Source organism: Stegodyphus dumicola, chromosome 3 (genome assembly GCF_044657685.1).
Source record: "Stegodyphus dumicola isolate Sdum_Otavi_A_Nest chromosome 3, ASM4465768v1".
In the NCBI taxonomy this organism is placed as follows: Eukaryota; Metazoa; Arthropoda; class Arachnida; order Araneae; family Eresidae; genus Stegodyphus; species Stegodyphus dumicola.
In genome coordinates, this window is record NC_140770.1 from 239,896,697 (window position 1) to 239,911,237 (window position 14,541).

Genomic DNA, 14,541 nt, shown 5'->3' on the forward strand with positions numbered 1-14,541 from the left:
TAGTGAGTTCTGACTAGAATTATGATTCATGTCTAAAACTGGAAAGTACCGAAGCTCAGCTCCGGTGGCTCTGACACAATTTAAGCACCTGGGTGAGAAATTTTTCTTTCTATAAAAGTCTCGACCCTCATCAAAAAGTTTGTTTCCCGGAGAAAGACAGATATGCATTCAGTAATAGCTAGAATCGATTTTTAAGGCTTATTATTAAAATAAAGGTTTCGAGAGCAAAAGAAATTTCTGCTGAAACTAGTTTAGTTACATGAAAGAAGTGGCAGGGTGATCTTTAAGGCTTTAGTGATCTCCGATGCAATTTAAGTTGTGCCCCCAAGTATAAGATGAGCTCCAGTTCTCTTCTGTATAACTAAATTGCAATATAAGCTGAAAATTATATTATGAGTTCAACATACCTTTTGACAATTAGTAATACTAGCTTCCGAAGGTGGGCCTCACTTTTCCTCTGGAGAGCAAAACACACAAGAAAATTTGAGCGCCTGAATAATAATACCCCATTTTGAAACGTTCTTTCTTCTCTGTTAAAGAGGAATATTTGTAGACTCTGTAGATCAAGACTTTCTTTTTATTTTCATAAATGATTTGGCACAAATTTAATTTATCCTTACTCTAATATAATTTATAAATATTTTATCTGTACTTTTACATTTTCTTTAATTTAAGTTATTATTAAATATCATTTACAGTTTTGTTTTTTATTACTTTTTTTTAGTTATTTCTCTGCTCTATTCCTGGAGGCATAAATGACATCTTTTAATAGGGTTCCAGCATTTCTAATTTTAGAAACTGTATCTGAAAAAGAACTGAAATCACCATTCTGATAATCACAAATGGACTACATGCATTTGCAGGGATTTATATATCTGGTATAGATAGTAAATTTCAGGAAGGTGTTTTCTAGTCTGTAAATTTAAAGAATTAACTGACCATCAAAATTTGGAAAAATAGTAATTAATAGATTTATGTTTGGTTTTTTTTATTATGGCAAAGCACTCGAGGGCTATCTGCCTAAGGGAAGGGAAGCCTCTGTGGAAGACTTTCTAGGAGAAACTGGCTGGTATCCACTTTACACATGAGGTAAAACACGAAAACGTCCATTTACCGCTCAGCCACTAGTGGGCTACTAGATTCAGTGACATTAATGAAAATCTGGAAACGAAGTAACTTTTAAAATTTTTGGCAAAAATATCATACTCTTTAATTTTAAATTAATGCAGCTAGCGCTGTTTCTAATGACATCTAACATCCTACAGAAAAAGAACGTTATAACGAGCTGTCACTAAAATGAAATGGATTTAATTATACGTACCGATTGTACTTTTTTGGAAAATTAATTTTTGTCTACTCAGTAATTAAATTTGATGCATTTTTCACAAGGAAAAACTTTTATTGGAAAAGCTATTCGTACATGAAAAAAATTACATAAAAATGCACTTTAATTTTACTAAATGCCTTATAATTTTTGCGTTACGCAAAATGTCGCTTTTACATCTGAAATTCACAAAGTAGTTTGAGCGCATTTTCAAGACCTCCAAACTGCTCAATTCTTTCGTGACCTTCACGCGATCTTTAATCTCCTAAATTCCAAATACAATCAATGTCTCTAAGTTATGGCGAAATGCAAAGATACTTCAGGGTCTGATTTTTTTTTTTTTTTTTTCATGAAATACATATTAGAATTAGTTTTCATAAAGCATTCAGATAGCAGGTAGTTACCCATACGTTATAAAAATATCCTCATTATAAATTTCAGTAATGATGTTATAAATAAAGGAAAACAGCAAACCAGTTCCGAAAGAAGCGGTATTTTTAACGATTTCTTACAGCATGCGGTGCTAACGCTGAATTAAGACGCCGTTATGTTCACTTGAACATAAAAATATACTCGTAGTTTCTATGCATCTGAAAATAATTCTTTTTCATTCAACAACATAAATATTCCAAAAATATCAAATAATTGTGTCCACACTATCATTATACACATTTTTCTAGCAGGAAAAAGACAACTATTTCCAGAAGTCACGTAAAAACTCTGAAAAATTTCGTAAAAGTAAAGAAGAATATCAGTAACAGAGCAAAAAGAGCAAGGAAACAAAGAAAACGAAACTTTTTTCGGATTGCAAGGAAACGAGTGCAGCGAAGTATGCCTTTTCCAAACAGTTACGCTACAAAAATCTCAGACAGCCATTTAATTAAGCACAGAAAGTCTAATGTGATGTGATAAAAAAAGTCTTAGGAAATTGACTAATTAACAGGTCTGTATAATTATTATTATTCATGTTTTAGAGGAGGACGAAAAGCCAGTTCTGCAATGTGGAGGATTAGCAGCAGAGGATCGCCAAAAAATATAACAGTTTTGATATTTCTTTAACTACTTATAATAATTTTACAATTACCAAATATTTTTACACGATGTATCAGAAAAAGAAGACAATACAGACAAAGAAAAAAGGAAAACATTTCGACACATTCTTTTTATAATAGAAACGTTCGTTTCCCTTGCTTCGCACGTAACGCTGTCATTTCGTCTGTTACTTCTTTAAAATTTTCACATTGTCTTAAAATTAGAAAGTTAATGACCTACAACTGCAATAGTATATTACAGTACAAGTGAAAAAAACTGATAGTTTCAGACACGCGTGTATCGGATTTGCGCAATGCTTATGGGGTCCCATAAAATTTTCGTAAATATTATGGGGTCGCGACTGAAGTTTAAGAAACCCTGATTTATTCAATCATCGGACCAAAGATACCTAAGAAAAATTTATGAAAAATCACTTTTCATGTCATTATTACTACTTGCAAACGGGCAGCGAAAAGTTCAAACGTGCAACAAAAAGGAAAACTAAATAAAGCCTTACGATCAAATTTTTTAAAAGTGCATAAAAGCCCACGTTTCAAAGCGAGATTGACATAGTATGAAATGCTAGCGAATGGGTTGGCTGCATGGGCGTTTTCATTGTTTTTCCCACGTGAAGCATAAATACGAATCCTTACAAAGTTCTTCACGAAGTTATTTCTCGTGATAATAGGCTGAATTTAAGGTCGAAACTACGGTCTTAAATAAATAGCCGTAGTTTGTTTTCATTATTAATTAAACAAGCAGATATAATAGGAGTATCTCTTTCTTTATGGAAAATGAGAGAAAATATTGAGAAATATAAAAATTTAGCTTTGAAAATTAATATGTCGATTAGGATATGAAGGGAAATTAAAAAGATGGGTTAACAAATCGAAAATCAATTCATGAATGAACTAATATTTCAGAAAAATACAATCTCACAACTGAAACAAAGATAGCAAAAATTATACGAGAAAGCTTCCGATTTGCATTCCTAAGTGGTGAAAAATAAATTTTATTGGACCTAAGTATTTTAAACGTTAATTTAGCTTGAGTCTGGCAAAGAGCACAAGTGCTATCTACTTAAGAAGAAAGGTGGTTAGGTATTTTAAAAAAAAAAAACTAGCTTTAAATGTCCAGATGATATGGTTTGTTTTAGTTAACTATGGCAAAGCACACTAGGGCCATCTGCTTATGGGGAGGGATGCCTTCGTGTAGGACTTTCTGAAAGAAACTGGCTCGTATACACGTTACACATGGGGAAAAACCAGGGAAATGCCCATTCAGCCAGCCCGTTCTCCTGAAATCAAAGCCAGGTTGGTTCTACCAATGTTCGGCGATTTTACCGTTCTCGGGCGCTGGTGAGCCTCCAAGTGTTATAGTAAATGCTCCACCTTTTCCAACAGAAGTATCTAGTTTCAAACACCAAGCTATTTCAATAATTTTGGTCACTAAAGCAAAATCAGATTTTTTAAAGATAATATTAAGAATATATCTGACTTTGGAACTGTGTCCAGAATACTTGTAACGTTGGCAATTATAGCGCGAAAGAAGCTGCAGAAAACTTTATATAATAATAACTAAAAAAAAATCTAAAAACTTCCAGATTTTATATTAAAAATGTAATTATTATTTAAAAAAACACCCTAAGACTCCAAAAGTCAGTACTTTAAATATTTGGTGGCAACAATTCGAAAAGTGATACAGCCGTTTATAGTGATTCGATGCAAAATGCCGTTTAGAGGCTAATAGCTGTTCTGGGTTAACGCCCCTTTGAGCTAATAATAATAAGCAAAATCTTCTTTTGGCCCAAAAAATTTCAAATATCTTTATTTTCTCTATAGAATATTATTAATATATTAAATAATCAGGTATGAAAACATTAGGGTCAATCTTACTTTGTTAAAAGCAAGAAAATTTAAATTACGAAAAAGCTTGACTGTTAATGCAAGCTTTCTTTGTTTATTTATAAATTTATTTTATTGAATTCTAAAATTATAAATTATCACATATGTTAATATTCTCATTACATAAAGTTATAATTACAAATATTATAGAAGTTATGCTATGATTTGGCACGGTTAATTTTTACTGTACATCTCTCTTCCTCAGGTGAAAAAGTAGCTGGACACAACTCTGTGTGATATACAGTAAAAATATTACCAAGGAAAAATACTGCAATAATAAATAAATATGTATAACTATTTATTACTTGCATTATTTTTCTTTTATTTCATCAATAATTATAAATGAATTCATTTTTATGATTTACTTTCTCAGTGCATTGCAAAATCTTTAAAACATTTCATGCCCACCAAAAGCTGTCTTCCGACTCACACTTTGGAAACCACTGTTATAGTTCATAATCGAATAATGATTCATTAAGATTATCGCTTAGGTGCACACGGCTCAACGGATAAAACTGTGCTATTTTTAGAACAAGCTGCTAAGAAACATGGTCAGCGCTTCGTGGTTTGTGCATAGCAGTATTATTTTAAATGATTCAAACATTAGCATGACTATATTTTAACAACTTGCCGTAACTTAAAAAAACTTCAACCTCGTGGTTTCTTACAATGGTTGCACATACGGAGTATGACCCTACAATATTAAAGAAGTTTAAAAGACAAAGGACAGTGCATCATCATCCCAAATGGTGAAGGTTGACCAAAAGTAATCAAGTGATTATTTTTAGGACTTTTCATATATTTTATCATTTCTTTGTGTCTGAGCATCCTGGGGATCGGACTGATTCAGAGGCGCGTAACTAGAGTTTTCAGCGCCCGGGTACAACTGAAGATTTTGCACCCCTTTCTGTGTACCAAGAACGGAAAACATTTCATTCTGCAATTTCATCACATCAATTTGGCGCCCCTTGGATGCTGCGCCCGGGGACAAATGTCACCCCTTGCCCCACTGGACTGATTTTTATTAGTCATTTATGTATACATCATTAAGTTAGTGTCAAGTAAATATTTATTGATGATTATAGTTGAATTAGAACTGTATTTAATTCCACGAATATTTTATTGTTTGTATCCACTCCCGCTTCCCCCGCTCGACAACGATTTCGCGCTAGTAGAACGGCATTATTTCATATTTTCGGCAACTCTCTCAGAGAATATGTATTCAGAGATTCAGGTAAAAATAGTTGATTATAGGTCTGGAGAAATTCCGACGTCCGAGTACGCGTACAATGTTTAGAGATTGGGAGTTTAAAGGATCTCAAAAATCTTATATTTTCTTTTTGTGTTTAGCAACCGAAACCGCTGAATCCGGCCTTACTCAATCCAACTGCTTTATACCGAAAAAGAGAGGCCCAAATGGGAGGGCAAGTGGCACGTCATAGCTTTGAAAGACAGATGTGTTTCTATGCAATCCAGAAATCAACTCATCTGCCAAATGAAGCTATAAAACACCCGTACTGGATTTAATTTCTACAAATTTATCATCAGAGATTCAACTTCCTTTCCTTTTTCTTCTTTTTTTTTTTTTTTTTTTTTTTTCCCCCTCTCTTCTACGTCAGGCGACGAAGGAAATGTGTCAAATCAAATGAAGCGTCAACGTTTATTAACTATGTCATCATCGCGTCTGTCCCTTTTTGCGATTTAGTAGACCCAATTGGTATCGCTTTCAAACTTCCAACACGATTTGGATTTTATGGCTGATGTCTTCAAGGGCTGTTATGCAGGAAAGGTCGCCAGAGGGGTGAAGGATGATATAAAAACATGTTTTGAATGACAGCAGCTGGATAAAGAAAGAAGCGTTTATCTTCGTTACATGCTGGTGTGATGCAATTTATGTACCATCGCTAAGATATTACAATGCAATTTACGTGAAGAATTTAAATAAACCATTGACTAATCACACACCAAGCAAAAAATAGCCGTTAATGTAAATTAATAGCATAAAGCTGCACAAATGAAGAAAATGCCAATGAATTTTTTTTTTATTATTATCATTACCTCCCTGATATCATTTTGATGTACAAAAATTCGAAGATGAACTTTGTAAATCTGTTGTTTTTAATTAGTTCTACATTTCATTTCCTTGTTTTTACGAGATATTTAAACGGTTTGTTGGTCAATTAATTATAGCAATGCGCTCGAAGGTTATCTACCTAAGATTGGTTGCCTTCACGAAGATCTCTGGAAAAGAAAATCAGCTTTCATTTAATTTACACATAGAGAAAACTACTCATATCCCTTGAGGTTCCTCATTCAGCTTTCAGTACCAGACACTGTAACGCATTGCCAGTGTTCTGAAATTTTAGCCACTTCTTCATGGTGATGTTTAGGAATGTGCTTGGTTACAACCCTTTGCATATAAATTAACTAAAGAGCATTAAAAATATCACAATCGAAACATCACTGTGTCCTAATTCTGAAATGACATTAGATTTCGTTTAATTATTTAGTGGCCGACTAACGCCAAGTTTGCATAATTGGAACGGTTTCGCTACATGTAAATCGGTGGGAAGTCACTGACTGACACATCAAATACGTCATTGTAATGGCATTTAAAGGTCACATATATTTATTGCAAAGACAATTTTTTAAGTATATCTTGCATGGTTGAAACCGTCTAAGCATTATAAAGTATTGTTAGTACTTTGACGGTGGGCTTTTTTTAAAGAAGCCCTTTTCAAGTGTGGTCAGTCACGAATTCTTCTTCTTTACTTTTCTATTAAAATTGTAAAATGAGTCTTCAAGGATGCCATAGATCAGGTACAAAATCGGGTAGGAAAGAGCTGAAAATGTCAATCCACCGAATTTCAGAATGGGCCGAATTAAGCAATTAAAAGGGCCGCATTCGGACAGCTGGCCTCTCAATGACAGCGACGATGCCTCTCAATAACAGCGCAAGTAACTCCCAAGCTATTTATTATTGACTCGTCATCAGTCTCTCAGAGGACCTTATTCAGGTGTTATCTACAAGCAACATTTACCAAAATTTTATTTTAATATATTCGCGAATGAATGATTTTGACAAAGATGACTGACTAGACTTAAGATGCTAGCTGTTGTATGCTTTCTTATAGCACATCATAGTACTGTAACATAGCATAACACTATAATTTGCTAAGATCTACGTATAATGCGCTACATAGCCAATTCCCTGACATACAAACTGCAACAAGTTTATGATGAGATCATGAGATGCTTAATAGAAGGTTTAAGTACATGCAACCACTTTGAACAATCAGAAAAGGACAATGTCGAAACAAATATTCATGAACGTAAAATAATAGTCAGTTGTTTAAAGTGGTGCATATGTTTATGCAGGAGAATACTATAGACGAAAGTGCGATTAATTAATAAACAATGTAAATGAAAACTTTTTAAATTTTTTTTAACGTTTTGGGCCATTAATTGAAAATTTTAAAGAGACAGGGATATTTACTGCGAATTCAATTCAGGTTCATCAGATTAGATAAACTATTGAAGTGTTTCCCATTAAAACTTCACAAAGTTAATAAAAAATTAACGGCTTGAAAACTTTAATAATTTAAAAAACCGAAGTCTAATTTTCATATGTTAATTCTTTAAACGCGACCATCCACGGTTTTGGAGGATTTCGGAGCTGTGTGGATATAATGATCTTGGAAAGGTGATGCTCACTAACCAGCGCTCTCAAAAATATACGATATGTCTCTTTCAGAAGGCGACCTCTTAGAGATGTCGCTAATAGTGGATTTACTGTAATTATTTTCTAATTGATTATGAAAATAATTTAATCTGATGTAAATTTAAAAAAAAAGGATCGTTACACTAAGAGAGATTTAAGAACAACATAACTAATTTTTCTTTCGCAATTAGTTATTGTATAAGCTTAACTGTTTTCTGTATATTTTTCATTGTATATAACTAATATGTATCCATGCGCATTCATCAAATATACAGAAAATGTAAGACAAATTGTTAAAAAAAATCAAAATTTGAAACATTAATAATAACTTTTTATCATTATTCATAATACTGTTGCTTGCGTACGGGTTGAATTGATTGAATGCATACAGAACCGATGTATAAAATTTATTTCTTGCCAAAAGAAACTCTTCACAGGCTGGAACTTTCCACAGAAGTATTCGTTGGAATACTTCTGTAGTAATTTTTAGGATTCCACAGAAGTAATTTTTAGGATGTTTGCTATCGCAACTGTTCTCTGTCTCTGCTTGAAATCGTATTCTGATAATTACTTTAGAAATTATCGCGTTAGAATATAAATATGTATATATATATAGCTCGATCACTTTGCTTAGAAACGCAAATATGTTCTTAAAATAGCAGTTATTATTTAGTTACGTTCTATTGAACTCTAGAACATTTTTTTTTTTCTCATTATTTCCAATTATAGGCTCAATGAATGAATGAAAAATTACATTTCAAAGCCCCCAAAGGTTCTAAACTTCTAATCTGTGTATCAGCTTTATCGGAGGAGGGAGAAGAACTTAATTCATTTAAATCGTTTACATTTCTGGTAGAGTATTTTAAACTTTTAATTAAGATCGGCTAGTATAAGCATATATTTATTCCCATACCATTAATATCTGCATCTCATATCATTAATATATGCAAAACAACATTTATAATTGTATTCTGCAGATCCATTTATACCTCTAATTGCCGTTATCTCCTACGTATGATTTCAAATTATTAAATTTAACTGAGTAAGATATCATCGGTGTTACGAATAGTGCTTCGAAAATATTCATAACAATAATAATTGTTATACACCTGGTTAGGAGAGGTTTTCTGACGAAGTCCCATTAGCTTGAATGATACTTGTTAAAACTGAAACACCAGTCGGAAAAATGACCTCATTATGCATCACATAAAAATTCATTTTATTTTTTATCTTGTTTAAAATTTCCACCGAGCATCACTGATGCTCTAATGTTACATCAGAGGTAGAAGAAAGAACATGATTATTTCAAAATAATAAAGCGCATCAATATTTTTAATAACATTGCTAATTAAATGTATTGAAAGAATGGCCGAATGATTTAATGTACAAACATTAAAAATTTACGAATCCCCTTACATTTCTCATTAAAAATGAAAACTTGATGGGATGATTTTGATAAAGCAGTCGAGTTACAAGCCTTCCAGGCATGTATCACAGAATCACGTATATCACATATTTGCTATATGAAGCTACATTTTTTAGAAGCGAGAAATGTGGGAAAGATGGCTTAGTTCCGAATGAGCCCGTTCGCAAAACTTCCTTTTACGAGTTTCGTTTACAGTAGAACATTAAGACGGGAGGATTCAGTAATTTTATTCCCAACTGAGACTGATCGGGAAATAGCCTCTCATTTTATTTGTAACACAGTCTATACTTTTACATCCACTCCCAGAAATAAGAAAACATTGAAGTCAATGCTTTCAACGGCACTACACTTTTTTTTTAAAGGGGAGAATAATCCGAAAAGGCTCAAGGGAGACCTCTCTACAGCGAAAAATTGAAGGGTAATATTGATCAACCCCTGGATGACCCAAATGACGTTTTCAAGCTGGCTACTCGATGATAAAATTCGCAAATTCCTAGGAAAGATCGTAGTTTCCATCAGCAAAATAAGGAAGCCAAGTCAGCAGTCGAAAAATTACAGAGTTATAAGATGCCATAATGCGTATTCTGTTCGCGAAAAGCAAGGATTAAACAAAGTATCTACCTTTTTCAAAATTCGTAAACTTGGACAAGTGTTCGCCGTTTGCTATTTTTAAGGACTTCGTGCGTTTGGCAGTTCCCCATCTAAATTCGAACTTTTGGACATTATTCATCATTGCTTAAAGTACTTGTGTGTGTGAGACTTATCTCATTTGTCTAACACTAACATCAAAAGTCCACGAAATTCATCGTGCCAAGGAGCGCAAGATTGCGCCTGTCGTTGGCAACAGGCTTGAGCACCATAGAGGTGACCGTACGACTTTTCCGAGTTTCGCCTCCAATTCTGAGGGAGAGCACTCCGGAGGGACGGGTCTGAGGGTCTTCCACCTCCTCTTCTCCGACCATCAACCTTTCGAGAAGACGCTTAAAGTACTTGGAACCTTTGATCTATTTATTTTTCAGTATTAATTCGAAACTTTTAAATTTGTTCTACAAGGGGTAGGGTCCTGTATCTAGGCACACTGGTGCTCAAGCACCGCTGTACCATGCTTGAAAAACACCTTTTTATCGTGAACTTGCTGGATATGATTATATACAGAAATAATATTGCATAAATATTTTGGTTTTAATTTTATTTTGTAATATTAGTGGAAGATTTTACCTTCATTTCATGCATTTCCGAGACATCCCATAAGGCAGCTCAGAAAGCTTAGCCATTAATAATATTTTGTCGTAATTTTGAAGCTATAAAATAAATTTGTTTAATTTCAGCTTTTCCAAAACTGAAATTTCCAGTTTTGAGAGTATTTTCATATTAGACATCCACATTAAGTTCGCTGTAAAAGGCCACTTTCGAAATATTTCTAATAGGTGCACTTCCAATTCATATGATATGATTCATGAGATCGAAAATATCTGACTACTATGAACAAATCGTAAAATGAAAAATTTTGAAGTGGGATTATTCGGTAGGAATAATAAATACATTATTTAGTTTTATAGCCACTTGCAATGAATTTCTTATTACTGTGTTATTTTAAGAATATTCATTTTAATGTTAAAATAAAAATAATGAAAAACTAAAAAGCATATTATAAAAAAAGATTTGTGCAGCAGAGCCTCGATTGATTCAAAAGGCCGTCTAGCTCTGCATGATGTTGCCATTCTATACTGAATAAGCGTTTTGATTTATTTTTCAAGACGCAGAAAAACTTCTAGCAAACTGAGCGATTTAAAAATAATATAACTTACTAAGAATAAACTAATAATAAATAAATATAATATTTAAAAAAAAAAAAATCTAAAAGTTTTCAAATTTAAAATTACGTCCAAAGGAGCGTTTTTTTTTTTTTTTTTTTTTTTTTTTTTTTTTTTAAACGTTTTGTGTGTTACCTTTATTTATTAAATATCATGTCCTTCGCTCTTAAACCATAAAATTCAGTTCAACAGCAAAATCGCAAAATAATTTTAAAATGAGCATGGCTAGAATTTCCGATACACAGTTCCGCGCCGCTGGAGATAAAAGGTTTTTGTCCCTCCGTAGAGTGTTGCCATTGTTCGCTTTTAAATCGTTGAGTTCGTTAATCAAAAATTCGTTAAAGTTTTACAAAATATGAAATCGATAATAAAACAAATTCCAAATTCCAAATTTGGGCTTCCAGATGCCAATATTCGGGTGGAAACATACGTTATTCAAAATTCGATGGCTCTAGGTACCGTTGTTTTATCATAATGCGAAAAACATGCATTCATTTGTGCAGATTCTTCCTTATTTCATTTCATTAAATATAATACAGGGCGATAATATTTAGTGTCAACAATTTGAAAAGTGAATCGGACATTTATAGTGAACCAATGCAAAATGCAAAACTAAAATAATAGTCCTTCAGGGCAAATTGCCCCTTAAGACTAATAAATAAAATTAATTCATATTACGCCCAAAAGAACGTTTTTTTTTTTTTTTTTTTTGTTTTTTTGTTTTTTTTTTTTTTTTTCCACGGGGGATTCAAAACGAGATTTGAAAAGTGATACAGACATTCAAAGTCATTCGACGCAAAATACTGTTAGACATTGTAAAAGAAACCTCGTGCATAAAATATCCGTGCTTGGAGGATGCAAGCGGTGATAATGTTAATGGAACACTTTGAAATCCTTGAGTTTGTTAATCAAAAATTCGTTAAAGTTTTACAAAATATGAAATAGATTATAAAACAAATTCCAAATTCGGGGTTCCAGATACCCTCGAGTGAAGGACTACATTATTAAAAATTTGATGACTCTATGTGCCGTTGTTTTTTCACAATGCGAGAAACATACATACATTCATGCAGATTCTTCATTATTTAATTTCTTTATATACTATAAATCTGGGCTCTAATATTTGGTGACAACAATTTGAAAAGTGAGACGCCGTTTTATAGTGAACCAACCCAAAATGCAGAAACAAAATTAATAGCCCTGTGGGCTAATCAACTTATAACAAGTAATAAACATACTTATAAATAATAAACTTATAATACATAATAAATTTTCTAAGAATATTGTTAAATATTTACCATTTATTATTTCTATGAACTTAATTGAATTAAGTAATAAATGTACCGAACCATGTGCCTCCGCTACAAAACCGATCTAAATAATTTGAAACGAAATCAGTGGCGAAAAGAGGCTTAAAATGATATATGTAAATTCTTGAAAATTTTTTTGATAATTGCTTAGCCTCCCAAAATGATTACAATTTCCCGTTTTATCCAAAATAGCATTATTTTCCATTTATTTCAATAATAAAGATTGTATTATAATATAATTAATAATAAACGTAATAAAATATTTAACAGGATTCGTAAGTGCTCATAAGTTAGAAGAAAATATATTAAATAAACGTTATTTCAAAATTTCTGTATATCATTTATATTCTGTAGACTCTTATTTACTTCTTCAACAATCTGCTCACTACCAACAGAACGCACTGCTGTTTCTTTAGTGTTTTAGAAAAGAATTTGGGAAAATAGTTAAAAAAGTTATGTAAAATACTAACTACATTATCATTTTAGTAAATTGAAATAATACAGTACCTACTTAAAAATGCAACGAAAGGAATTCTTCCTACATTTATTTTATTGAAGTTTGTTATCCATTTTCTAAAATTTCGTAACATAGCTTAATCTCAAAGTTGATCACTTAGTTTTTAAAATTTTTTAACACAGTTTAATACTGAAATTTATTATTCAGTTTTTTTCCTGAAATTCTCTACTGTCTGTTTTTACTTCCTTCTACGAACTAAAGGAAGTAGTATTAACGCGAAACATTTCCATTTTCAGATTTCGACGAAAAAGATTTTCGGATTTCAACGAAACCCATTTTGACCGGTTTCGATTTTGTTTTGACTAGTTCCATCTTTACGTCTATACGTACGTATGTCAGATAGCTCAAAAATGACTCCCCGTAATATGTTGCAATTTTGTATTTCAGACGTAGTTTCTACGGGATGTCCTTACGTAAATATGTTACATAACTCAAAAACGATTAGCAGTGAAATGACAGAATTTTGTATTTGGGGCTGCTATAACATCTAGCTGCGCGCGCCTCTTTTTTTTTTTTTTTTTTTTTTTTTTTTTTTTGTTTTGTTTATGGCATAATATTTCTTTAATTTTATTCTAAATGGAGAAGTTCATTTCCATTTTGCTGCGTAGAAATCCTGGGTAATATCCTGGGTCTTCCTGTAAACTCAGGATAAATTGAAATATATTTGGGTGACTTTTTCTAAGGCTTCTACTTATTTTGTTATTTTATCTTTTTTAAGCAATCGTTATTCAACGGCGTTCATCACAACACTTCCATATAGCACCAATAACGTCATTTTCTAAGCATTCTGAGACCATAATTGTAAATTTTCTCTTTCTTTTTGTCGTAAATATTTTTCTGTTATATGTAACAACCCGTCGTCTACTACTTCTAAAGAAATATGAACCAGTGCAGAGCATATTCGAATGTGAAATTTAATTTTTAGACCACTTTTATTTTTTTACTTTTTCCACAAGCATTGGATGTCATTGGATGCCTTTTCTTCAGAAAGAAAGGAAAACTTTTTTAACAAGTATTCTTAGCTAGAATTAATAAATAATTTAAAATCGATTCTAAACGATTTTATTACTCAATAAAGGAAAAAAAAAAAACAATCGATACTCTTTTGTTATCAGGACCGGATTCTGAAGTATAAGTATATAAGTACTTGTGTATGTATGTATGGGTTTAAATATGCGTGTACAGGCACAGATACATATATACATGAATGCATAAATGAACACATTCATCCATCCGTACATGCATACATACATACATTTCTGGACCCGCTCCCGATAACAGAACAGTACCTGATTCTCATATGTTTCTTTCTTTCTGTCTGAAATAAACGCATGTATAACTACCATTATATTTATTACGGCATCAGAATTTCTAACATTTATACGATTACTCTGAAGCTTACCAAACTATAATGCACACGACTTGAATGAAAAGTGCGTCACCGAAGCATTATCCGTTTTTTTAATTGTTCAGATCACTGTCGGTTCCAAAAT

At 32.3% G+C, this 14,541-nt stretch overlaps 1 long non-coding RNA gene across 1 annotated transcript in view; it reads right to left on the bottom strand.

The window, feature by feature from the left end:
- The window catches only part of LOC146998298 (uncharacterized), a 69,582-nt gene that overhangs the window by 10,643 nt on the left and 44,398 nt on the right, over positions 1 to 14,541 (bottom strand). Inside the window, exon 2 of the long non-coding RNA XR_015040428.1 lies at positions 408 to 530. This is a non-coding gene — a long non-coding RNA (uncharacterized LOC146998298). The remainder of the gene's footprint in view (positions 1 to 407; positions 531 to 14,541) is intronic.